Raw genomic sequence first — 27,273 nt, 5'->3', positions numbered from 1 at the left:
AAATTGGTACAGCCATCGTGGAGAATAATGTGGAGGCTCCTCAAAAAACTAACAATAGAACTCCCATGTGATCCAGCAATCCCACGCCAGGGCACATACCTGAAGAAAGCTGTAATTCAAAGATACGTGCACTCCTATGCTCATGGCAGCACTGCTCACGACAGTGAACTGTGACATTGAAACAATCTAAATGTTCACGGACAGATGAATGGATAAAGAGGATGTGGAAATAAATATATACGTGTATATACTGGAATACTACTCAGGCATTAAAAAGCATGAAGTAATGCCATTTGCAGCAACATGGATGCACCTAGAGACGATCATATAAGTGAAAGAAATCAGAAAGAGAAAGACAGATGCCATCAGATACCACTTACAGATGGAATCTAAAATACGACACGAATTAACTTATCTATGAAACAGACACAAATGTAGAGAACAGACTTGTGGTTTCCAGGTGGGTGGGGGGTGGGGAGGGGTGAATTGTGAGCTTGGAATCAGCAAACCATTACAACATAAAGAATGTATAAAAAAAAACAAGATTCTACTGTACAGCACAGGAAACTACATTCAGCATCCTGTGATGAACCATAATGGAAAAGAATATGAAAAAGAATGTGTATATATGTATATATATAATTGAATCACTTTGCTGTACAGCAGAAATTCACACACCATTGTAAATCAACTATACTTGAATAAAATAAATTTTTAAAGAGAAGAGAATGCATTAAAAAAACAAAAAAAAAACAAAAATAAAAGTCCTAGTCAGAGGACTGCAGTTCTGGTCAGAGGATGGATTGAAGATGTTCTGAAACACAAGCTTGCCCCAAATCACCTGGGGTGCTTATAAAACTCAAGATTGCTGGGCCCCACTCCAAGAGACTGATTTAGTATGTCTGGAGGAGGTCCAAGAATATGCAATGCTAACAAGTTCTGAGGAGCTGATGCTACTGCTGGTCTGGGGACCCCACTTTGAGAACTCTTGGATTAGAGAGAATAATAAAGAACTAGGAGATACCATTGGGATGCTATTGCAATACTGCAATCATGAAGAGCTGATGGAGTAAAATGATGTCAGTGAAATGGAGATAAGTGGTCCAGAAGAGTTCTATCCTGGAGGCACCACGGAGAGGACTAGCCAATAGCTTAGATGTTGGGGATGAGGGAAAAAGAAACATCAGACACTCTTAGATCTCTGGCTTGATAGTGGCAGACACTGAAATGGAATCCTTAAGCAGGGATGGATTTGGAAATAAGGGCTGGGATGTTATAACTCTGAGATCTCTGCAACTTCAAAATAATGTCCAGCAGGCAGGAGGAGCCTTCTGGAGGACAGCATCCATATCTATCTTGCTTTCCATTATATCCCCAGATCTGAGGCCAGGGCTTCTTGGTATGTAATAAATATTCAGAAAACCTTTGTTAAAGGTTGAAAAATAATAAATGGAAGTTGAAGAATTAGGTTAACCAAAGACACTGGGGTACCAGATGGCACCATGTTTGAGGAGGCTATGAACAGTCACTCTTAAGGCATCACCACTGGATCAGCGGTACCATGGCTCCATCACTTCCAAACCTTGGCATGTATGCTGAAGTGGGAGGTTGGGGGCAGAAGAAAAGACAGAAATGAGCTCCCCAATTCACTGTAGGGGTATTTAACAGTCAAATATATCACATTTGAGTCTTTCTTGGGTGGGTTTTGAGATGGAAAGGTTTGAACTGTGAACTTAATGAGTATGAAGGCCAGAGGAATCTAGCTAACATGGGTTTTTTAGAAAATAAATCATGGGAAAATCAAGCTGTGCAACTCACAGAAACGAGGCGGGAGGGATGGCGAGATGGAGGAAAGACGGAGGACAGAACAGGAAAAGGGGCTTAACTGAGACTACCTACCCACCAAGGGTGAAGGGGCCAGTCTGGATTCCCTGGTGGACCTTGACCCTGAGGTCCTCACCACATCTGAAACACGGATGATGGACCCTCAGCCTCCCCTCTTACCAAGTTGTAAATTAAAAGGCTGTAATTCCAGCTAGGGGTTCTGGTGACATCATAAACCACAGAACCACAAGCTCAATTCACCAGAAGCCCCAAGATGGAATTACAGCCTTCTTTCCTAATCCAGGCAGCTCTGGTCACTGCCATTTTTTCATGATATAATAGAAGCGAGCAATATTTTAACCATTTGCTTGTGGCCTTCATCATCTAGCAGCTGGGGGTCCCTCTCTCCTCTCCTCTCTCTTCCTCTCCCACCCTGACACGTGCCTTCCTCTTATGTGGTACCCTTTCCCCTTAAGGGAGTATCCCCTGCTTTCCGAGGCTGCCCCTCCCCAGGCCCACTCCCCACCCCTCTTTCCTCCACCTCTCCTCTGTCTTCTGGCTCCTCTAAAGGACTAGCTACCTCCTTACTTCTACCTTAAATTCACTTTTCAGAAGAAGCCCCATCTCCTCCATGTCTAGGACAAGGTCCTGGAGAACAGATCCCAAACTGTCTGGAATAAATTCCCCAAAGCAGCCTAAACTGGAAGTTGTGAATGAATGAGGGAAGTTTTCAGTTTAAAGACGAATCTTTCTGAAAGCAAATGAATGCTTCCAGTATCTGTTTGTTCTTGGTGTGGGTTTGAGTCCTAACTTTGATCAACCTTTGCCTGACACAGTGTATATCTGGGCACACATTACATCTACCCCTGCTTCCCCATCTTAAGCCAATGGTTGGTACTTAAGTTCTTACGGGAATCGCATGTAAAGGGAAAAGCCACAAGGAAGGGTAATAATAAAGGCAGTTATCTGAGGGGTGGGGGAGGGAAGGATTGGGACTTTGGGGTTAGCAGATACAAACTATTTATACACAGGATGGATAAACAACAAAGTTTTACTGGATAGCACAGGGAACTATATTCAACATCCTGTGATAAACCATAATGGGAAATAATATTTTAAAAGAGAATTAATACATAGGTATGACGGAATTTTTTTGCTGTTCGGCAGAAACTAACACAATACTGTAAATTAACTATGTGTCAATAAAAAACAAAAAAGCAATTATCACTTAATGAATGATTCCTATATCTCAGATGGGCTTCCCTGGTGGCTCAGTGGTAAAAAATTCGCCTGCCAATGCAGGAGACCCGGGTTCAATTCCCATGTTGGGAAGATCCTTTGGAGAGGGGAACAGCTACCCACTCCAGTATTCTTGCCTGGGAAATCCCATGGATGGAGGGGCCTGGCAGGCTACAGTCCATAGGCTTGCAAAGAATCTGACACAACTTAAGAGATTAAACAACACGATCTCAGATACTTACATTCCTCATCCCTTGCACTGAGGTATTATTTTCCTCATTTTATTGGAGGAGGGAAACTGAGGTTCAAAAACATTGAGTATTTTGCCCAAAGTTTCACAACTACTAAGTAAACCCCTTGGATTTGACCTTCATCCAACTCAGAAGTCTCTACCGACATGCTTGGTCAGTATCCCCCCATGCAAAATATTTTGAGAATAAATGTTGCATGGGTCTCTAAAAGGGCTTAACAATTGATCTTCATGTAACAGGGGTTTTTTAATTCACAGGGCATGAAAATTCTGCACAATTTTAGGGTACAATAGGAAGCAAAAAACACATTCCACGGGTCTGTGTATTTTGCAAAAAACAACGAAGTAAATTATTTTAAAAAGACTATGACTTCCCCCAAACCAAAACCAAACAAACAAAAAAACTTAATTCCACACTGATATAATTTGGCAGGAACAAGGTGGACCAGTGACTCTATAAGGGTGTCAACCACGAAACATCAGTATTTGAGACGGAGCTTTCCAAAGAGCTCGCGTGCACGGGTCTGCCTGCCCACGCTGTGTGCGCCATGGAGTGCAAACCCTGGGCACCTAGGGGCTGGCCCCCAGCGGGAGGAGCAGGCGCCCTGGGCATCTTGGATGTCCTCCAATGGCAAGAGGGAGATGAGGTGCAGAGAGTCAGTGCTTCAGGGGTTAAAGAACTGCACTCAGTCGCTAAGTCATGTCCGACTCTTTGCAACCCCATGGACAGCAGCCTACCAGGCTCCTCTGCCTATGGGATTTCCCAGGCAAGAATGCGCTGCCATTTCCTTCTCCAGGGGATCTTCCCAGCCCAGGGATCAAATCCGTGTCTCCTGCTTCGCAGGTGGATTCTTTACTACTGAGCCACCTGGGAAGACCTTTAAAGAACTTTCAGTTCAGTTCAGTTGCTCAGTCGTGTTCGACTCTTTGCGACCCCATGAATCGCAGCACGCCAGACCTCCCTGTCCATCACCAACTCCTGGAGTTCACCCAAACTCATGTGCATCGAGTCGGTGATGCCATCCAGCCATCTCATCCTCTGTCATCCCCTTCTCCTCCTGCCCCCAAAACCTCCCAGCATCAGGGTCTTTTCCAATGAGTCAACTCTTCACATGAGGTGGCCAAAGTATTGGAGTTTCAGCCTCAGCATCAGTCCTTCCAATGAACACCCAGGACTGTCTCCTTTAGGACGGACTGGTTGGATCTCCTTGCAATCCAAGGGACTTTCAAGAGTCTTCTCCAGCACCACAGCTCAAAAGCAACTTTATAAAAAATATAATGATGCTACCATTGAACAGAGGCTGCAGCTCACCTACTTCACAAAAGAAAAAGAAACACATTGGGGATCATTTCAAAATGCTATCTGCAAACATTTGAGAACACAGCAGTCTTGGTTTTAGAAAAGTTGGACTAGAAGAGGAAAAAATAAAGAAAGAGAGCCAGTTCTCTTCTTCAGAAAATGCATCTCTGCCTAGTGAACCACGTGTTTGGACGGTTAAAGGAAGATGTGTGAGGTAGTGACCTAATTTTTTTCCTCTAGCATCAGGGATCATAAATAACATCTTCCCAGAGACTACAAATGGGGAAAGACCGTCAGCATATATTATATGAGGTTACAAAGTGGAAGTGAATGCCACTGTGAACAAGCCGGCGCCCTGCTTCTGCAACTTCAAAGTGAGATGACCAAATCTGGTGATGAGAACAATTTATTCATTCCCAACAACAAACATTTGATTACCAAAATAATCCCATAGCATTTTGCTGAAGAATGGAAAATCATCATCAGCTTCTAAATGTAGAAAGACAATGAATCTGAAAACACCATGTGGGTTTTCCTCGTAGACTGAATGTCCAGGATCCCACTGGCTCTGCACACAGACCTTCAGGCAAAGCCAGCCTTGATCAACTGCAGAGAAAGTAACAAGAGTTCTGATGAGACAGTAGTTAAGAGTACAAGCTCTGGGGCCAGGCTACCTATGTCCAAACTTGGCTGTGTGATCCTGAACCTTCAGTTCCTTCAGTTTCCTTGTTTGTAAAATGACGGTAAGATTGGCCTATCCTGAGACCTCCCTGGTGATCCAGTGGTTAAGAATCTGCCTTCCAATGCAGAGCACACAGGTTCGATCCCTGGTCAGGGAACTAAGATCCTACATGCTGCGAGGGGCAACCAAGCCCACATGTCGCCACAAAGAACCCAACGCAACCAAAAGAAACAACAGTACCCTACCTCACGGGCTTGTTGGGAGGATTAAATGAAGTGCTTATAACAGTATGCAGTAAACACTCAAAAGTGACGAATATCATGGGCCTTTTCTACCCTATTACTACGCTTTTGTTGGCTAGAACTCTTGCCAGAGGTAGAAAATCAGTCTCAAACTTAGCTCACTTAACTGAAAAGTCCAGAGGAGTACCAGCCTCAGGTGTAGCTTGATCCTGGGACTCCACTGGTATTGTCAGGCCCTGATCTCTCTCTCTATCCCCCTCTCCATCTAGTCTCTCCTTCCTCCGGTGTAGCTCCATTCTCAGACAAGCTTTCCCTTCGCGGTGGCAAGACGGTAACAGCATCACCCTATATCCGTCCAGGTTTAAGTCCAGCAGGAAAAAACGTAGCTTATACCTCAATAGAGCCTGCACAAACTTGAGAATTCAGTCTGATAACACCAGTACAAACCATTGCTCTTCATTTTACTGATTACTGACAAGGTTGAGCACATTTTCATTTTCATGGCATTCATATCACTAAAGGGTGTTAAGCTCATCATTTACTGAAAAGCTTCATATTCATTATGTATAATATGAGAAAAGTGTGTATTTTCTGGTTTACTGAAGGGGGTGTCCTGGATCTGCCAAAATTAGAGGCTTCTCCCTTTTGAGTGGCAGAGGATGAGATGGTTTGATAGCATCACCAACTCAATCAACATGAACTTGAGCAAACTTTGGGAGGACGCGGAAGCCTGGCATGCTACAGTCCATGGGCTAGCAAACAGTCGGATACAATTTAGCAACTGAACAACAACAACCCTTTTCTGCCCTTTTTTGGGCAGAAGACTTTCACTCTGATGAGCTGTTGGTCTCCTGAAGCATTCTGTTAAAATAGTAACTTCAATGTTGCCATACCCACACTCAACTCCATCTGAAACTGAAACCACAGCAATGCCCAAGCCCTTTCATCTCCCATAGTCTTCACCCCCAAGTCCCCATCTGACGCCCTCTTGACTCCTGGGGCTGTTAGATTTCCTCCAAGCAAGCACCAAGGAGAAACTCTGGCTTTAGCTGTTCCCGTTCGTTTTGGCATCATGTTAGATCAAGTCCCTGCTCTTTTCTAACACTTGATGGAAACTTGCTTCCTCAGCTGCCCAAATCCCCTTCCCTCAACAACACAGTGCTGGGAGAGCTAACCTACCAACTTTTCTGCACAGGTTTTCTGAACACCACGGCTCCTGGGGGGTCGCTGTTTAGTGTGCCTGGGAAGCTGGAGGCCAAGAATTCCCCTCACCAACATACATGGTGCCCTTGGCTTTGCTCCCAAGCTATTTTGGACCCAGGTAAGTCCTACTCTCTTTAATGACTGGATTCAAGTACACCCAAATCTCCAAGACTGGGCTTAGTCATTCCTGCCTTTCTACTCCAAGGCCATTTGGCTCACATCCAGAAGGGTGCTGGGCTGAGATTGTTGGCTTTCTCACCCACATCTTTTCCCACCTGCCTACACCTAGCACAGCATCCAACACAGAGTTCCAGCTCAGCACATGCTGGCTGAGTGAGTCCCCACTAGAATGATGGGTTACACGTCTACACTCAAGGACCTTGTCATCCTCATGAGCCCACTTCGGTACTTCCTAAAGTGTGGTGTACACCCTCATGACCCTAAGTAAGAAGCAAGGACACAAGATTGAACTTTCCTACTCTTGTTTTACCAAATTCTGTGCCATTGAACATGGCCCACGGTGGTATCAGAGTGCCAGTATGGTAGTTGTAAATATGAGGAGGAAAATAAGCAACTTAAGAAATAACTTCCTAAGTGCTTCCAACATGCAAAAAGCTGACAGGAAAGTGAGTGTATGTATCAGTCAGATTAGCCTAGGTTTTGCTGCAGTAACAAACAATTCCTAAATCCTAGTGACTCTTAACAACAAATGTTTATTTCTTGCTCATGGAACATGTCCACTGTGGGTTTGACAAGGGTACCCAGGCTGAGAGAGCAGCTGACCAAATCAAATATGGTCAGTCAGCATTCAAGACAGCATAAAAACTCTGGGCCATCAGGTACGGGCAGTTAATTGCACAAATCAGTTCCACCCACAACTCATTCTCTGGAACCAGGCCCCGCCCAATCATAAGGGGACCAGAAAATACAATCCTGCCATGTGTTGGAAAAGGTGGAACTGGAAATATTTGGTAAGCAGCACTCATGTGGCCCATAATAGGTAGGTTATGGGCCTTAGACTTTGATGGAGGAAGAATAACATTTAGGGGAGGAATTAAAACGTTATCAATCATGAAAAGGAAGAAAGAAAGGTGAGGGTGGGAGATGCTAGCATGGAATAAGCAGGTCCCAGCATCCCATGAAGGAGAAGGCAATGGCACCCCTCTCCAGTGTTCTTGCCTGGGGAATCCCAGGAATGGGGTAGCCTGGTGGGCTGCCGTCTATGGGGTTGCACAGAGTTGGACACGACTGAAGCGACTTAGCAGCAGCAGCAGCAGCAGCAGCGTCCCATGAACATGTCATTCAGTCACTGAATCTAGAGCTATTGTCTGTTACATGTGTCATGTGTACCTGGTAAATGCGTGTGCTAAGCTTTTGGTTCAATTAGAATGCTCAGGTTAGCAAAGACATCCACTCTGGCCAAAGATGGGTGATAACAGAAGGCTCCAGAGGAGCTCACAGAACTGGAGGGAAAGTAGATGAAGCAGGCTTTCCAACAGAGATCAGACCAGCTCCAGGGTTCTCAACAGCAAGACCAAACCACAGCCTCATCAGCTCTAAGTGTGTCCTGTCTTCATGTCAGGCAGGTTCCCGGCAGAGAGGCTATGGCATGGCTCGGGTTCTGGTGCAGATCGGAGAGGGAAGGCCAGCCACATTAAGGCGCCGTGAAGTAGGGACCCCAGCGAGGGAAATGAAGGTGCTGCTTCCAGAACACGGGGGTGATCAATGATGGCTCAGGCAAAGCAAATGTTCCTAACAGCACTTTAAATCCAAATGGATTATCACAACCATACATGGGTACTGCCTCCCCGTTTACACAAGAAGAAGCTGAGCCTTAGCACATAAGGAATGTCCCAACATCACACAGCTAGTAAGTGTCAGAAGCCTGATGCTGCGGGGACCCCAGTGTCTGTACCTTTACCATCATTATCTACTATCTGACACTGATCTGGTGGCTTTTTTTGTTGCCATTTATCATGACACATCAAAATGAGAAGGAGTACAAAACGGTCACATTACCACTAATCATGTGACCATCACATCTGTAGAACACTTTACCATCCACAAAGTGTTTTCACATATATGACCTCCTTGCTCTTACACAGTGTGAGGTGGGCAGACCCTCTATCACCCACCTCATATATTGGATGAAGATGTGGGGTTCAAGACTGCATTTCTAGGCCTTGTTTCCAGTTGGAGGGGATGGCTTGGATCTTCCCTGGCAGGTGTGGGACTTAGTCTGCTGGTCTGCGGTGTGGGGCTGGCAGGTTATGGTCAGCTTGGGGCCAGAGGGCAGGACTATGGTTGGAAATGACCAGGCACATGAGGTGCATGGGAAGCCAGAGCCTCTGAAGAGCTTGGCCTCAGTCTCGCCAGGAGACTCTCAGGGGAGTTCTCCATGTCAAGTGCATGTAGGTCTTACTTAGTGGTGTTAGTGGAATTAGGGAAGCGCAACTGTAAGGAAGCTCGGCTCCTAACCCTTCCTGCATCCCTAACAGACTTGACTCAGGAGGCCCCTAGCAAATGTTCCATGCTGTAAAACAAAGCGAAAAGCTAGTCTCTTCGGGGTGTCTGTAGAGTGAGTTAAAAATAAAAGAAGAAAGGAGCTATGGGTATTAAACCTTCCCTGTCACTACCTTCATCTTCCTGCCTGCATGTAACCAGTCCCTCCTGTTCCTTCGAAACTTGGAGGCAATACAATACGGTGGTTTGGGTTGACCAGATGTCTCTAGTATCCCATTATCTGGCTCCAAATTTCAGTATCATCATTTTCTGTTCTGTGATTTTGAGTTGTTCATTTCTCTGAGTCCATATCCCCATTAGTAAAACATACCTATTTTATGGGCACAAAGATAAAGCGAGCTAATCCATGAAAAGAACCTAGAACAGTGCTCAGCACATAGGAGACTTTGGGGAGCAGAAATAAATAATAAATCAAAGACTGACTGACTTGTCCAAATGTAGACAGCTAGCCAGTAGGGGAGTTAGGATCCAGACCCAGATCAGAGTCTAGATTCTAAATGATTCCTCCTACCATGCCATGCTGCCTCTCAGAGCCATGCTACTTCTCACAGGGTTATCAATCATACAAAGGAGGGGCTTGGAGTTTCTGGTAGATACAGGTAAATTCGCATCTTATTTCACTTTCCACTGAAGCTCTCCTATGATTCATATCTTACGTTCAATGGACTTTTTACCTCCATGAGGCAGAAACATGATCCTTAGACTAATTTTTTTTTTCTTAAAGTCACCTAGCCTTGAACTTGTCAGATCTGCCTTGAGTCCTTAAAGGATGCTCTGTAAGCTTGGGAACAACAAAGGAAATAGCATTTTTACACAGCATATGCCCACTCTCCTAGAGGAGAAAATTCTTCCACAAAGGATCTCTAGCTTGACCCTGACACAAACTTATTTGAACAATCAAAAGACACACTACTATCTCTTATAACAGGGAGTCAAGAGATGGTATAGGCTGCAAGTATGATATGATCAGGGCTCTATCTGAACTCCTAAGGCTCTCTGGGCTCAGCCTTCCTCCACACATTGACTCTGAACTTCATGGGGGCATATGGCAGCCTGTACAAAGGGACTTGCTTACTCTCCATATCCAGGGAGAGAAAGAAGACTGTGCCTCATTCCATCCTGGGCCATGCACCCATCCCAACCTAATAACAGTTGCTGGGGCAACATCATGTGATCATCAGATCAAATTCAAATCCCTGAATCAGTTATTGACAATCCCCCTCAGGCCAATCAGGGCCTTGAGGTGAGGATGGACTCAGATTCTGTGGCACCCAGGGGCCTCAGGGGAGGAGTGGAAACCAGAAAGCCAGGCTCTATTGGGCTGGAGAAAGGAAAAGTAGGTGCTAAGTACTCAGTCAACAAAGCCCATCCCACAAGGATGGTGGAGGGCAGGGGACACACAGTAAGAAAGTACTGTGCCTAGGAATCCAGGGGGGAAATCTCATAAGATGTCACATCTCTTAAGTCAAAGGTCTAATATGAGATCAACACATTGAATTTAAGGAAAGTGTCACAATAGTTACTATTTACTGAGCGACATCAATTGAACATGGAGATAGGTACTTTCCCTGCATCATGCTGTTTAACCGTTTAACCCTCACACCAGCCCTTAGAATGTGGAGTTTATACTCCTATTTTATAGCTGAGAAACAAGGCTTTGAGCAGTACCGTGCACACAACTGAGAGAGAGAGAATAGGACAACAAACTCGGATTTCTGTGTACAAAAAGCCCCAGCACAACATCTTGCTTATTATACTTCGAGAAACAAAAGTAGGATGTGTGAGTTAATTTTACGTGGCTCTAATACCATTGTCAGAAAGCAGGAAATAAATGACCTTCAGCCTCTGGGCCCATGGGGACACACACACACACACACACACACACACACAAAACATTGTTAAAATTTAAAAATAACGTGCAAAGTGGAACCAGAATAACTGTGGTGATTAGGAGGAAGCCACCATACATTCTTCCTAAACACAAAATCCTACTTAGATGTGGGGCAGGAAGGTGGGAATCCCTCTCCCCCAATCCGGGGCTAGCTTGTCATGTGCGGACACTATGAGAGTGACTTTAAGAGGTTGTTTTATGCTAACATAAAAAAAAGCTACCTCCTTTGAAAATGAGGTATCTTTTGGTGCAGCCTGTCTGTCATCCAGGTTGGCATTTACAGCATTTAAATGAACGTGTACACTAAAGTGAGTTTTGCTCGTGAAGGGCACTTGACTGCACAGGTTATTGGGTGGGGCAGGGGAGCAACTTAGTCAACAAGACTCATGGGATAATAGCCATGGGGGGTCTTAATAGAGAAGGTGTCCCTGTGGCCATCCCCACAGGCTGCTAGAGTCCACACCTACTTCACTACCCCTGCAGTGAGGACTGAAGAGAACTGGCCTGCTCTTGTTGTTAGAACAAAGCTCCATGGCCTTAGTGGCTTCAAACAAGACAAATTTGTTACCTAGCAGCTCTGGAAGTCAGAAGTCCAAAATGAGTCTTATGGGGCTAAAAGCGAGGTGTCATCAAGGCTGTTTCTTCTGGAGGCTCTAGATGATGACGATGATGTATGGTTTCAATGGACCTGGGTTCTGTGATGTTGGACTTGTGCTCGGAGGCTCCAGGGGCAAATCTGTTTCCTTGTCTTTTCCAGCTTCTAGAGGTTGCCCACATTCTTTGGCAACTTAGCGCGCGTGCACACACACAAACATATTCAAAGACTGGGAAAAAGAAGAAATTATCTGTATGATTCAGGGCCCTAATACATATTAGTCCTGATATTTCAGATAAACCCCTCTCCCACTCAGATGTGTTGACCATTTCCCCTTCTACACACAGACTAGAGGTGTGTCTTTGTCATGTCTCTCCCTACCTCTGACTACTAGGAGGCTGCCCCCTGGGAGCTCTGCAAGCAGACAGGGAGCTGAGTAGGGCAAGAGAATTTGGAAAATGGGGAGTTGGGAACATCTCCAGTGGAGCAGAGTTTCCCAGACTTCAGGCATCCGGGTACCATTTTTAACACTTTGTCCTATATTGGCATCTTACCTGTGCTACTCTTAAATTAATATTTTCTTAAATTGACTAACTTTTGGTGAAATAAGTTGTTTCATCTGATATTAATTCCATAAAAAATAGAAAAAATGCAATAAAACTAAAAACCATCAAATATTATTAAAACAACTTATTGTTAAAGAATTATTAAAAGTATATCCATATGCCACCTAAAATTGTCATACATATCAGAGCTTTTCAAACTTTGAAAGTCGCTCAGTCATGTCCAACTCTTTGTGACCCCATGGACTATACAGTCCATGGAATTCTCTAGGCCAGAATACTGGAGTGGGTAGCCTTTCCCTTCTCCAGGGGATCGTCCCAGCCCAGGGATCAAACCCAGGTCTCCCACATTGCAGGAGGATTTGTTACCAGCTAAGCCACAAGGAAAGCCCAAGAATACTGGAGTGGGTAGCCTATCCCTTCTCCAGGGGATCTTCCAGATCCAGGAATTGAACTGGGGTCTCCTGCATTGCAGGTGGATTCTTTACCAACTGAGCTATCAGGGAAGACTTTAATGCATATAAATCAGCTGGGGATCTTGTTAAAATGCAGATTCTAACTCTGTCCAGTCTGGGGTGAGATCTGAAATTCTGTATTTTTAAGCAACAAATGGCAACTCAAGTTTCAGAAGACCAAATCATACACTCATGAGACATTTAGGCTTGTTCATTCCACCCCAGCATCCTCTCACCCCTTTCTTTCCACCTCCCTGAGACTGATATCTTTTTCATTCTCCCTCTACATTTTATTCCCCCATCCATCAAACACAAGGCTGAAACTTAGCTACCATGGACATCAACAGTGCTGTTTTCCCAAGTACTTCCAGTTTTACCCCTCCAACACATGGTAAGATTGTACAATCTGGTCCCCTATGGTCAGGTGGGGCCTAGATCTGGCCCATGAGTTGTGAGTGAAAGTGATGAGTCATTTAATTTCTATTTCCCATCTGGGATGGTGACTGACCATAAGGAAGATGGTAGCTGTTCTATCTGCTTAGGAGCCCTTGCCTACCCAACAATGAACATGTACCATGAACAAGAAATCAACTTTTGTTGTTAAAAGCCACTGGGATTTAAAAATTGTTCATTACTGCAGCAAAGCCTAGTCTAACCTGTCTGATACATATACCCGAGTTTCATCTACTTTACTCCTCAGCACTCTGGAGGATGGGAGAACTTGACAAGTGTTTTATCAAATTGCTTATTTTCTCCCCCAAACCTATGACTAATATGTTAGTGTTCTTCTGTCATTTCTGGTCATGTTCAGTGGCACAGAATTTGGTAAAACAGGAAAAAAGAGAAAGAAAGGCCAAATGTATTTCTTTGCTTCTTACTGAGCTGCATATGAGCTGGTGTGGGATCCATGGAGTAGTTCCTCCTCTCACAATCTACAAATACCTACACTTTTCCATACCATTTCTAGTTCCCAGTCACCTTCTGCTATGAAGTTTCTTTTTGAAGGTATTATGCAAGGCTACTGATGGGGAGTGACGTTTGGTCCACCCTTCTATGGAACAAATGTTTTCCTAGATATCTAGCTTGGGTGATGTGAACAAGATTCCATCAACATAGAGGGCAATTTCTTCCACATGTGATAACATTACCTCTCACTAGACCACAAATCCAGAGGCAAGGTAAACTGAATAAGTGACTGTGGCAAAAGCACCCAAGTAGAGAATACAATGAACTAAGACTAAGAATCCAATCCCAATTCTGATATCATATTTGTCCACCAGCCTCATTGGAAGGCAAGTGAAAGAAACCCAACTCCCACAATTTATAAGAACACTAGAAAATAAAAACCTTTCCAGTTCTCAAAAAATGTCAGGAAGAAACTATCCCCTCTATGACAGCATACTGTTGCTTTTTTGCTGGCTCTGTTCTCAGCTCTGCTTTTCCCAAGTGGCAGCAAAGATGACCACAGCATGTCCAGGCTCTCATTTCAGCAGCTCAGCAACTCTGGGAGAAAGAGACACCCTCTTTTCCAAGGGCTCCATCAAAAGTCATAGAATGAAATTTCATTGGCCTCATTTCAGTCACACGCTCACCTCTGAACCAATCTTTGTGGCCATGGAAATGCAAGTGTTCTGAGTGGCCAGTCCTGGGATCATGCCCACCTCTGGAGACAGAGGTTGGAGCAGCCTCAGTCAAATCACATGGACTAAGAGATGGGAGGGGTAAGTCTCTGCAAGAAAATTCGAATCCTATGTCCAATAGGTGGAAATGATTGCTAGAGAGACAAAAGCAGCTGGAAGCCACTCCAGCTGCAAACATGCTTTCATCACTCCAATCTCAATTCTAAATGAAATCTTTTGTCCACATCCAAGGGAACTACAAAGGCACTCCAGTGCACCGTCGTTTCAGTGCAAACAGATTGCAAAGTGACACTAACAGTCATCCCAAAGATGCAAGAAGTCGTGAATGACAGATGAGTGATGATGGGGAGCTGCTCAAGCCCAGTGTAAGATTATTGGCAAGGGAGGATATGGCCAAAATCAAACAGCTTATAACTGAAAAGGGAAAGTCTGCAGGGATAATGCAAAAATAAGAGTTTCAAAAAGAACGATTTAAACAGAAAATTTGATGTCCTCAATTTTTTTTTGTCAACATTGATCCTTTTTACAATAAGATTCTGGGTATCCAAGAATGCATTGTATGAGTTGAATTTTTTTTTAATTACACCAAAAAGATAAACATCTGACTTGTACCTTGTACATTCTACCAATTAGTGCACAGTTGCAATTAAAAACTAAATATGGTTAAGTATATGGTTCATTTTTCCTAATTAAATGGGTGTGAAGAGGAATTTCATTGAGATTTTGACCCTGACACAAATAATACAAACAAGAATTAATAAATTTACTGAATTTTTGTGCTTCCTCTTCTGAGAAACATATGTTCATGTCCTTGCCATGTCTCTAGTTTCTTTCTTATTGACTTGTAGGTGTTCCTTTTATAAGGTTGATACTAATCTCTGGTTGTATGTATTGCAAATATCTTCTCCTATTAAGTTATCAGTTCAATTTATTGAAGGTATTTTTTAACTAACAAAGCATATATCAAAGCGCTTTGTTTGTTTGTTTTAGACTCAATAAGAAATATTAACCCCTATTTTAAGCAGATTTACCTGAAAGGTTGTTTCCCAGTATAATTAGCTTCGAGGACTTTCTGCAGTTCAAAATCACTTTCCCTTACATCAGTGCAAGATACTGATAAATTTTCACTTTGACTTTTTTCTTCATCTTTCTAAATCAGCACTAGGAAATAACCCAATATCTTTCCTTGGGATGGGCCAGATTGGATAAATTTAACAGGATGGGTGTTTCTCTGACATGATATGGTCTGTCTGAAATTGATAACTTCTGGCAAAGATCTGCATGCTATTTTAAGTTCTTTCTTGGAAATCAGAGAACATTCTGGTTACATTAATATCACATTTAAAAATCATCAATTAAGTTAGCCCTTTTCTAAGACATTTTTAAGAAAACAATCTTGTCATATTAGTTTTCAATGCAGAAAATATAATATTATCTTTATGAAAATTCTATGAGTATATTGGATTTCATTCACCATCATACACTCAAAAAATTATTTCTCCATCTGGAAGAAAAACAAAGTTAGACCCTTACTTCATACCACATAAAAATTTTAATTCTTAATAAAGTTCTAAATGAAAAATATTAGAAGAACATTTTTATAAAATCTATAGGAGGTCTTCCTAGTAAACAAGCATAAATATTATAGCTCCAAAATAAAGAATAGGCAGATACAACAATATAATATTTTTCATGTGCAAGCTTCTTAATCCAATTAAAAGTGAATAAGCAAAAAGGTCATTTAACCACCAAAAAGAGCAAGATAGATCCTGGGTTGATTAATCTGGTTTTCGGTCACTGAGAACCTAGGCTCTGTATTTTTTCACTCTGCAGTCCTCAGCTTTGGCTTTTGCCCTTGGGCTTGTCCCCAATTGCTCCCCTTGATCCAAGTGCCACAGCCTCCCTCAACAATGTCCAGAGGCAAAAAAGGAAAAACAGCACTCCTTGGGTCCCTTTTGCTCTGTTTTTTTGTTGTCGTTGGGTTTTGGTGGGGGGGCAGTGGTTTTGACTCTGCTTTCAGGATCTTAATTCCCCAACCAGGGATCAAACCCATGCCCTCAACAGTGAACACACAGCATCCAAACCACTGGACCACCAGGGAATTCCTCCATGGGTCCTTTTTGAAGGATGTGAAACCATCCCTTAGGATTTCCCTTCTCAGGAACCCCCAGTAGAGTTCAGTCATTGGAGAAATCTACACTTCCTGCATCTCAGTGGCCATAATCCCATCACAAACCTATGCCTGAAGCACAGAATTAGTAGGAGAAGTGGAATAACCATAATTGGCTTGAATTAACCAAAATTCACCCTCTGGGACTGGGCAGAAGCTGATACCCTACTCTTAAAGCCCAAGGCTACCCCATTAGCAAGGAAGAAGAGGGAAACTGCTGCTGGGAAAACAACGCACAGCACCTGCCAGAGATAATATAAAATCTCCTCCTCAAAGTAAACAAGTTTACATTATTGAGTTTAGAATATGTGCCAAGTTGCCCTCTAGAAGCTCACAGTCTAGCACAAGAGTTGGCAAACTTTTTCTGTAAAAGGTCAGATGATAAATATTTCAGTCTCTGAAGGTCATTTGTTCTCATGTAACTACTCAGCTTTTCCAGTGAAGCTCAAAAGCAACCACAGATAGTATGTAAACAAATGGACTGAGCTCCAATAAAACTTTATTGATAAAAGAAAGTAGTGGGCCATATTTCACCCAAGGGCTACAGTTTGTGAACCCCTAGTCTAGTGGAAAGATAAGTATGTAAACCGAGATCTCACACTGTCCTGCAGACCTGTTTTGTTTGGCAAACCCTGGGTCTAAGAAAGACATCACTTTCTAACTGACCACAGTCCCCACTATTCCCTATTGTCTCACACTATACCACTCTCACTTTTACAGTCATAACTCTCAAGTAAAGGTAAAGACTGTTTCATCCAGAGTTCTAGGGAACACCCACTTGCTTATTTATGGCATCTTTTGGGACAAACTTTTTTGTACATAAATTTCATTATTTACCATGCAATGAAACTGTTTGTTCCACTGTGACCCTTGGTATACTTTGGGACCACAGACACACAATTTAACAGAATTATCTGGGCACAAATCTTTCTAGGCATGCAGTCCAGAGGAGCCCCATGATAATTCTTTCTCAAGAGTGATCAACAGCCCTGAGTGGTCCCTGTTGACAAGCTCCGTGGTAACCCAATCTCTACATTCTGCTGACGAGCCACACTCCCGTGGTTTATGAGCTCAGTGGAATCCCTGAATAGAATTATACCCTTTTATTGAGTCCTAAACCATATATTATCATGAATACTAAACCAGTTCAAATGGTCCATCCCCTCTGCCTTAACATTAGACAAAGCCTTCAGCAATTACCCTTCTCTTTAAAGAATGTGTTTTCTTTGGCACTGAATCCTGCTGAAACCTGATGTGCCCAAGCCTTCTGCATCAAGCTCCAAGTTAGGCTGCCTCTGGCCCCATCGGTGTCTGGGGTCATTCAAAGACCACAAGGAAGCTAAGTGTCTTCCCTTTCCATAAAGAAAGGATCAGCAAGGAGAATTATAAGCATAGGCTCAACTTTAGAGGAAATGGTTACAACCCTTACAAAGAACAGTAGCTCTTTATTATCTGACATCTTCAGGTGATGCAAGCACTTGAGAAGCATGCTTTCCAACCTCAACAAGTCCAAGGCTCTCCAGAAGGTGGTACCTTCTTTAGCAATTCTAAAAAAGGAGTCATGTTCTTTCTTTTCATTCATTCAAGAAATATCTATTCGGCATCTGCTGCGTGTCAGCTACTACGCCAGGCACTGCAGATGGAGCAGGAAATGGAAAAGATCCAAATGTGACGGCAACAAGCGATGCTGAGGAGGAGTTGGAAGTAGATAATCAATAGATCACCAAGTTCACCATGTGGAAGCAACGTGTGGTAAGCAACATGATGGAAAAGAACAGAATGCTGTGTGTATGAGTTCCCTGTGTCTGCTGTAACAAAGGACCACTCACTGGGTGACTGAACACAACACAAATGTATTCTCCCATAGTTCTGGGGGCTACAAGTCCAAAATCAAGGTGTGGACAGGGCCACGCTTCCTCCAAAAGCTCTAGGGGAGAATCATTCCTTGCCTCTCTCATCTCCTGGTGGCCCCACGTGCTCACTGGTGCATGGCTGCGTCATTCCAATCTCTCCCTCCATCTCCATGTGGCCATCTCCTCTTCTCCCCACATGTTACTTTTCTGTGTATCTCTTAAAGGACATTTGTTGTTGGATTCTGAGCCCACCCAGATAGTCCAGGATGATCACATTTTGAGATCCTTCATTTAATGACATACATTTGCAAAGACCATTTTTCAAAACAAGGTCACATTCACAGGTTCTCAGGGGTTGTGGAACCCAGAACTTGGGAGTCACCATTCAACTATAGGAAACAACAATGGGATAACTCATTTTAGATCAGAAGGTGGAGGGAGTCAGAGAAGGTTCTCTGAAGAGATGAGATTTAATCAAGACTTGAAGGATGAAGAGGAACATATCACGCAAAGGAGAGGAGAGTATGGTATCCCCATACCGTGCATAGGGACAAGGAGAACGGCATTGCTGACTGAGCGCCCAACCTATGCCAAGGCCCCCAGAGCTGCTGAGTTTACAGTCCTCTAGAAACTGAAAGAAGGTTAGCAGGGCCAGAGAAGAGTGAGGATGGCCTGAGGTCTCCTGGGAGGGATGGGCAGAGGCCTAGCCTGAAGTCACAGTAAGGAGATGGGATTTCACTTCATGTGTAAGGGGGATCCCTTGAAGAGTGTTAAGCCTAAGAATAGCATGATTAATTTACATTTCACCCTGAAGGTATTTTCAAAAGCATAGCTGGCCTCAGTTTAAACTGGGAGTTCCTATCTTTACTGGAGTCTTGGTAATAACAAATGCATCCTATTTTATCATTTACACCACTAGATGCCTTAATTCCTTTAATTAAAAAATGCATATAACTCAAATACAAACCAGAGTGCCGTGTGGTGGTGCCAGTGTCTGTCTGACAGTCCATTTTAGGAAGCACAGTTTAGAGATCAAAAATAATGAGAATTCCAATCTTTGATGGCATCTCTTCTAGAACATCACAGGGGATCTAATTCATAATCTATACCAACACTTAATCAAACCCTCTTTCCCCATTGCTCTCCTTCATATCTCTTATCTCTTCTAACCCACAGCTTCCTCTTGCCCAGTCTTGACTAATTCTCCATCAAAATCTCTCCCCAACACCTAGCCTAAGATTCTTGACTCCTTCACCACTGATCCAGCAGACACAGCCTCCCTTAGCAGAGAGAGGAGGCAGAACCCAAGCAGCCAGGGACAGACTCCAAAATCCAGTTTCTGTCTCTCTGAGGAGGTGTTGGCGCTAAATACAGTTTTATGCCTTCTTTCTTTTCACACACAAACTTTTAAATTTTTAATTAAAACCTCCACGAGGATGGAAACTACATTTCACACATTTTGCATCTCCTACATTGTAGAGTTAACCTCTTTGCAGAAAGGTGAGACAGACTGATAACAGGAGTTTGCTGGAGACCCTGAATCCTTGCTCTGCGATCAAACATTCTTCCCACATCATCTATGAAGTTCCTGAGCTGAAACTGTTTGGTCTTAATTAAGCTGTAGCGACATCTGTCATAAGTGATTAGTGACATTTTTCCATCCACTCATCACCCCTAAAAATGGACTCAAACCTGCTAAGGAGGGATGAACAGACTAAGGCAGACTGGAGCATAGGTGAGGGAGGTTGTAGGGGTCACCCAGGGGGATGTGAGAGGCAATGGGGCAGGGAGAAAAGCAGCTGCCACACTGGGGACCCTGCTCCCAATGGCAGGCGTGTGGATGGCCCAATCCCCTTCTACCAGTAGCATCTTCTACCAGTGAGACATGATCCGAAAGGATAGCAGAGGACAGCAGAGAAAGATGGGCAGTTCACCATGGACTGCAGGCTCCTTCAGGCCAGAAACTGTGCTTAATTCAACTTTGTATCTCCCGCCTCCCCTCCACCCTCCACCTCCTGGCTCCTAGGCTCCTAGCCTTGGATCTGGCACACTGTGAAGTTGCTGGGGTGGCCGGGTGGTTAGTTAAGTGAGCAATTAAAGTCTCTAACAAGAGCCTTCCCAAGTGCTATTCCTCTGAGACTTGGCAAAGGCCATAAAGTTATACTTGCTTCTGCTCCCTTAAGCCAACCCCCGAACTTCCCAGACTGAGAAAGAAGATTCCTGATTTCTAAGAATGACAATGTGGTATGATAAATACATATATATGACATGTATTATATATATATATATACACGTACACACACACAGTAGTTGGTCTTTGTCCTGGGTGACTGGCACAGAGCTCCTAAAACCCTTGGAATTTTCTGAGTGATGAGAATGTCTTTTGTTATTCATAATGACTTCCTTTGACAGTACTAGAAATTATGCTAATGACATGAACTTTGGCAGACCCACTGGATACTTTCAGGATGGCAGCAGAATGCCAGAGAAACCAGCCACAGGAGTGGACCACAGGTTGGAAATTTCAGCACCGCCCCCGCTCTCTGCACAGCCCTAATCTCTGAAGAGAGGAGAAAGGCTAGAGACTGAGCCTAGTCAACAATGGCCAGTGGTTTAATCAACTGTGCCTATATAATGAAGCAACACGAAGCTGGGGGAGCTTTCAGGTTGCTGCACTCACAGATGTGATAGCAGGCTGGCACCCCAGAGAAGGCATGGAGGTTCCCTCACCCCTCAACTTCATCCTACACATCTCTTCTGTTTGGCTATTCCTGAGTTGTAGCCTTCATAATAAAACTACTATTGCTAAGTATAGCACTTTCTGGAGTTTTGAGTCATTCTAGCAAATTATGGAACCTGAGTGGGACTGAGGGTCATGGGAACCCCCAATCTGTAGCTGGCCAGACAAAGGTGTAGGTAGCTTGGGGACCCTATTTGCAACAGGCATCTGGCGGGGGGAAGCAGTCTTATGAGACTCAGATCCTGACCCGTGGGCTCTGCGCCAGTTCCAGGTACTTAGTGTCAGAACTGAATGGAACTGTAGGACAGTTGGTGGCAGGGAAGGAAATAAGTAGTTGCTACTGGAAAAATGAAACCGAGATCCCAAAGATGCTCACTAGCTGTCAAAGGGTGCACATCCCAGCCATCCATCAGAGGATCTTATTCATGAAATGTTCTCATTTTAAACACGTATGACCACGTTAACTGTACTCTTTCTAATGCCTGGAAAATCCCACGGACAGTGGAACCTGGTAGGCTATGGTCCATGGGGTTGAAAAGAGTCAGACACGACTGAGCGACTTCACTTTCACTTTTCTTTCTTCTTCTGTTTTACAAACTCTACTTAAATCCCTCTTCAAATATAAACATTTTTAAGCACCCATCATGTGTAAAGTACCATAGGGTAGATGGTCTTCAAACTTTTAAGCGCATACTACTCCTAAAAGAATTCTGATGCTGTGTATAAGCCCCTGCACATTTTCATTGTAAATTTAAATAGTACAAACCATGCACTTCCCACTGTATTGTAAATATTGACATTTTATAAAATATAAAACTGTTACATCACTCTTTTAAAGTTTCCAATGGAATCCAAATGCCATAGCAATTTGATACCCACCATCAGCTATTTTAAAAACTACATAAACAAACTCTTCTTTATGAGTCAGAAAGTTTACATTTTTCCTTTTTCCTCCTTGAAATTATATTTACTTTTCTTAACATAATTTTACTGTACTTGTAATTTTTATGCTATAAAGTCTTTTATTAATCATCCTATCAAAATTTTATGCAGGAAAAACATACATTAATTGAAATTGTAATTTACTTTTTGATTTTTGCATGTTAGGCTCTGAATGTTAAAATCTTTTCCTTTGGGGTCTATACATTTGATCAAAGCATTGTAGATATAGTAAAAATATTGGTGTATACATGTTAAATATACATAATACAATTTGTTGAAAATACAAGTCTTAATCAATATGAGGGTTCCACAGAGACTTCCCTGGTGGTTCAGGGGCTAAGACTCAGAACTCCCAATGCAGGGGGCCTGGGTTCAATCCCTAGTCAGGGAACTAGATCCCACGAGATCCAGGCTGCAACTAAGACTTCATGTGCCACAACTAAGATCTGGCACAGCCAAATAAATAAATATGAGGGTTTCACAGACATGGGTATTTTTAATGTCTCTGTTTGGCACTTTAGGGTGGGGAAGAGCTGCCACTTCCTCTGAAAAAGTGAGAGAAAAGCATCTGGAAAGAAGAGGAACAAAGGAGAACGGGCCTCCACAACAGGTGCACTCTCAGGCAGACGTGTTCGAGCAAAGGATGCTGGAGTGGATTCATTTCGAACTACCTTTGCTCACATCCCCATGGAAAGTTCTTCCATACCCCCAGGGATAACAGAAACCTGGGTTTAAAATGCAAGTTATAGGCAATTCATGGAGGAGCAAGACATAATTTCAGTCTTTGAGGAGTTTACACCTGGATAGGGTGATGAGATTAATCTCCACCTGAGATTCGTAACAGCAAACGATCTAAAAAAAAAAAAATTGTTCAAGACAATAGAAGTGGTGGGCAGCAGAATGGTCCCCAAAGATGTCCACATCCTATAATCCCCAGAACCTATGAAAATGTTACTTACCATGGAAAATGGGAATGAAGGCTGATAATTAGCTGACCTTAAAATAAGGGAATCATTCTGGATTTCCAGGAGGGCCTAACAGAGTCCCCGGCATCCTTACAGTGGAAGAGGGAATCCGCAGACCAGGTCAGAGTGATGCTCTCAAAGGAAGGACTCAAACTGCCCCTGCTGGCTTTAAAGGTGGAGAAAGGCAGCCTCTCTAAGCTGCAAGAGGCAAAGCAACTCATTCACCTTTAAAGCCTCCAAAGAGAACAGGTGGCTCAGTGGTAAAGAATCTGCCTGCTAATGCAGGAAGCGCTGGAGATGTGGGTTCAATCCCTGAGTCAGGAAGATCCCCTGGAGAAGGGAATGGCAATACACTCCAGTATTCTTGCCTGGAGAATCCCATGGATAGAGGAGCCTGGTGGGCTGCAGTCCATGGGGTCACACAGAGTCGGACATGACTGAGCGACCAATACACGCAGGGAACGCAGACATGCTGACACCTTGACTGTAGCCCAGGGAGACCCATGTTGGATGATAAGCAGGTGTTGTCTTAACTCAATGAGCTTACGGTAGTTGTTACAGCAACCGTACACATCTAACACCATCCGTTCCACATACAGAGAAACAGGAGCCTTGGGGGCTCAGAAAAAGGCACCTCCTCTTGCTGGGAAAGGAGGGTGTGGGGTCAAGCGCTGGCCACACCTGATCGTGAATCCCATCCCATCTGGCTCGGCCTGGGGGCACTGCCATCCTGAGGACATGGGTATGGGGCCTGCTCAGCCGCCAGCCACCACTGTCCCCGCATCCACCCTGTCTGCTGTCTGAAGAAAGGAGGGGTCCTCGCATCTCTAATCCTCACAACAACCTTGCAACGTGTCCTGTCATCCCCATTTTACAGCCGAGGAAACTGAGGCTCAGAGAAGCGGAGGATCTGTAACTGGCAACGGCTAGTCCGCCCATTATCCTGGACGCTTTTCAAAATCTAGCTTCCTAAGCCCTGCCGCAGACCCTCTGAATAAGAATCTCCAGGAATCTCCAAGTTCAAATCAAACCCAAGAATCTCTGCTCCAAAGTTCCTTGGGGGTAGGCTTGAGCACCACCACACAGGGTCGCTTAAAGCTGCCAGGGTAAATCCTTATGTCTGCAGAGTGAGAAAAGGTAAACTGAGACATGTGAAATTTTGAAGGCTTTATAGGAGCAAGGAAGGCAGGGGTGAGGGTGGAGGCTTTTATGGTGAAGAGACAGAAGCAAAGCAAAGCAATCATTTAATTGGCTGTAGCTTAAACAGTTACCTTAATTGGACAAATCTATTTGCCCAACAGGACAGTTGCTCTTGAGTTTCATTTTCTCAGATTTGAGTAAATCTAGTTGGCTGTTTATAATTAGTCATTCCTGAGTTTTGTTTTCTTAGATTTGAGTGCACTGACTCTGGCTTAGGCTTAGGTTTGCTTATACAGGGCGCCAAGGTCACCAGGGTCACCGCCGTCTAACAGCCTCCTTGTCTGACTACCTTAGCCACAGGCAGATCCCAAGTACTGTCACCTGCCCTCATTACCAGTGAAGTCCTGTTGTCAATCAAAGACTGGAGGGGCACCAGCTCCCCCTCCACTATATGGTTCTCAGTCTTGGCTGCATATTAGAATCACTCGAGGAAGAAAAAAAAAAAAAAAGCTCTCTGCCTGAGGCCCACTATGTTGACAAAGGTTCAAATTCCATTGATTTGGGTGAGACAGAGCGATCAGTGATGTTTTAAGCTCCCCCCAAATGTGCAACCAAGGTTAAGAATCACTCCCTACAACAGTAATACCCGCGAGCAATGTTCACACTGCACTTACAGATCAGACACGAAGTGTTTTGTCTGTGCATATTAACTTAATCCATATAACTGCATTAAGAGAGAATCTTCATTTCATAGCTGAGGACACTGAGGCACAGAGAAAGATCTGCCCAACATACAAGCAGCAGCAGTGGGACCTGAATGCAGATAATTCGGCTCCTGCATCTCTGTGAACCACTGCCTGCTTCCCTTGGAGGCGAGCCCTACATCCCTCAGCTCCATGGCCAGGTCCCAGGGAGTCCATATTTCCCTGTAACTGCCCTGGTGTCAGTAAATGCCAATGGCAGCAGGCTGTCCATCCGTCTACTCACACCAGGGCTGAAAGCCATCTACAGTTGCAAGAACAAAGTCAGGAGGGGGAGGTGCTTTCCCTACCCACATTCTAACTGCATCCTCCCTGCCCTTCCCACAGGAGTGCACAGCAGGGCCGCTCCTGGATGCAGCCAATCCAGCTCACTACCACCACATGGCCACCCCCTCTCCGCTGAGCGTGTACACGGGAACGGTGCTTCTCTTGGAGAAGCCACATTTCATCTGATTTAAAATACTATCTTTTAAAAAAAATCATATAAAAGTGGGGGAGGGATGCAGTGGGAGTTTGGGGTTAGTAGATGAAAACTATCATAGATAGAACGAATAACAAGTTCCTATGGTATAAAACAGGGAACTATATTTGGTATCTTATGATAAACCATAATGGGAAAGAATATTTTTTAAAAAAAGAATGTCTATGTATATATAACTGAATCACTCTGCTGTACAGCAGAAATTAACACAATGTTGTAAATCCACTATACTTCAATACAATACAATTTATACTTCAATACAATTTATATAATAAAATACAATTTTAATTTAAAAAATCATTTAAAAACATGATGGACAGATGAACATTGTGAAATGGAGGTAGGGGCTGTTTGCAAAAAGAATGTGTACACCAATTCCCATTTGGTACAAATATATACATGTTTAAAACTGGAAGGATGCTGACAGAAGGGTGATTTTCGTTCTGATTATCTGAGCATTCTAAATAGTTTACAATGAAGTCGCATTACTTTTGAAATAATGTAGGAAAAGAATCAAAGTAAATATTTTTTAAAGCAATGGTCTACAATAAACTAAGACGTTTGAAATTCTAACCAAAAGTATTTTTGTACCTGATCTTATATTAGTGATGGTTGCTAAGAAACCATGTGATGCAAATTAGGAATAATCCCAACTATAGCTCAAAAGAGTGAAAACAGAGACAGTCAGGTACACAGAAGCCTATGGATTAAAGAAAGGAATCATGAAAAAATGTGTCTAATCATGCTGGCTCTTTCTCTTCCAGCTCAGGTGGAAAAGAAGGACCGTTTGTTCGCACAAAGCACAAACACTTAGGTAGTTGAGTATCAGAGCCCAAGACAGCCAAGAGACTCTCTGAAGACTAGTCAGGGGCAGGAGGAAACAAATCATCATTACTATTTATCGGATATATCTATGTGCCTGACACTGGGCTCAGCGTTTAATTCTCAAGACACCCCTGAAAGGTGGTACTGTGAAGATCCCCATCTTCCAGAAAAGGAAACTGAGGCATAAAGAGCGGCTTGTTCCAGTTCACACAGCCAGGAAGTGTCAGAGTCGCCCTACAGCCCCAGGCAGCCTGATCCCAGAGGCCACGAAACGCCCAGAAAAGGCAGAGTGAGCGCTTTCATCCTTGTCAGAGCCGAAAATAAGGCTCAAGGGCATCTTTCAAAGCCAAAGCGTGGGAAGAAGCAGCAGCCTCTCAGAGCGGAATGAGACAGAGGGAAGGAAACAGATGAAGCATTCCCAGTTAAAAAGAGTAGAGAGAAAAGTTTGAGATTTAGGGTTGGCATGGATCGTACTAGTTTCTGCTCGGTTTACTGCTTCTATAAATAGGGTGTTGTTTGATGTTTATGTTCTCCGGCTTAATAAAGGATTTGTGAAGTGAGTGTGTGTCCACATGTGTGTGTGAGTGTGTTCAAGCTCCTGCATGAATGACGGGGGCATGCAGCGGGGGAGGGGGCACAAGAGCCTGTAAGTGTGTGCATGTGGAGGTATGGGTGCACGTGTGTGTCCACAGGGACAAGGATGTGTGCATGCGTGTGCATATGAGCACCAGACCATCACCAACACACTTGTGTTTTCACAGCGGCAACCTGGCCTAATTGCCAGCAGAATTCCTCAACAGAAATAAACAGCTTCCCGGGGGAGTCGACCCTCCACCCCTTGCTTGAAGCAGCAGCAGATGCCACCTCCTCTGTCTGCCATGCACCCCCAGAGCCCCAAGACAGAGCACCTCAGTCCGAGTTGTTGACAAACTGACAGCAAGCAAGGCTGTGGCTGGGGAGGGGCCGGGAGAGCCGGCTGGGGTTGGGGG

At 43.9% G+C, this 27,273-nt stretch overlaps 1 long non-coding RNA gene across 2 annotated transcripts in view; it reads right to left on the bottom strand.

The window, feature by feature from the left end:
* Positions 1-27,269, bottom strand: part of LOC139177980 (uncharacterized) — a 191,115-nt gene extending 163,846 nt beyond the window's left edge. Inside the window, exon 1 of one of the 2 annotated variants that reach the window (XR_011562394.1) lies at positions 1,900-27,269. This is a non-coding gene — a long non-coding RNA (uncharacterized lncRNA). The remainder of the gene's footprint in view (positions 1-1,899) is intronic. The other variant, XR_011562393.1, reaches the window with a different exon arrangement.
* Positions 27,270-27,273: the final 4 nt, after the last annotated feature.

The sequence above is a fragment of the Bos indicus genome, chromosome 20 (assembly GCF_029378745.1).
Source record: "Bos indicus isolate NIAB-ARS_2022 breed Sahiwal x Tharparkar chromosome 20, NIAB-ARS_B.indTharparkar_mat_pri_1.0, whole genome shotgun sequence".
Lineage (NCBI taxonomy): Eukaryota > Metazoa > Chordata > Mammalia > Artiodactyla > Bovidae > Bos > Bos indicus.
The sequence above is the reverse complement of the archived record's forward strand: the minus strand, read 5'-3'. Positions and strand labels throughout refer to the sequence as shown.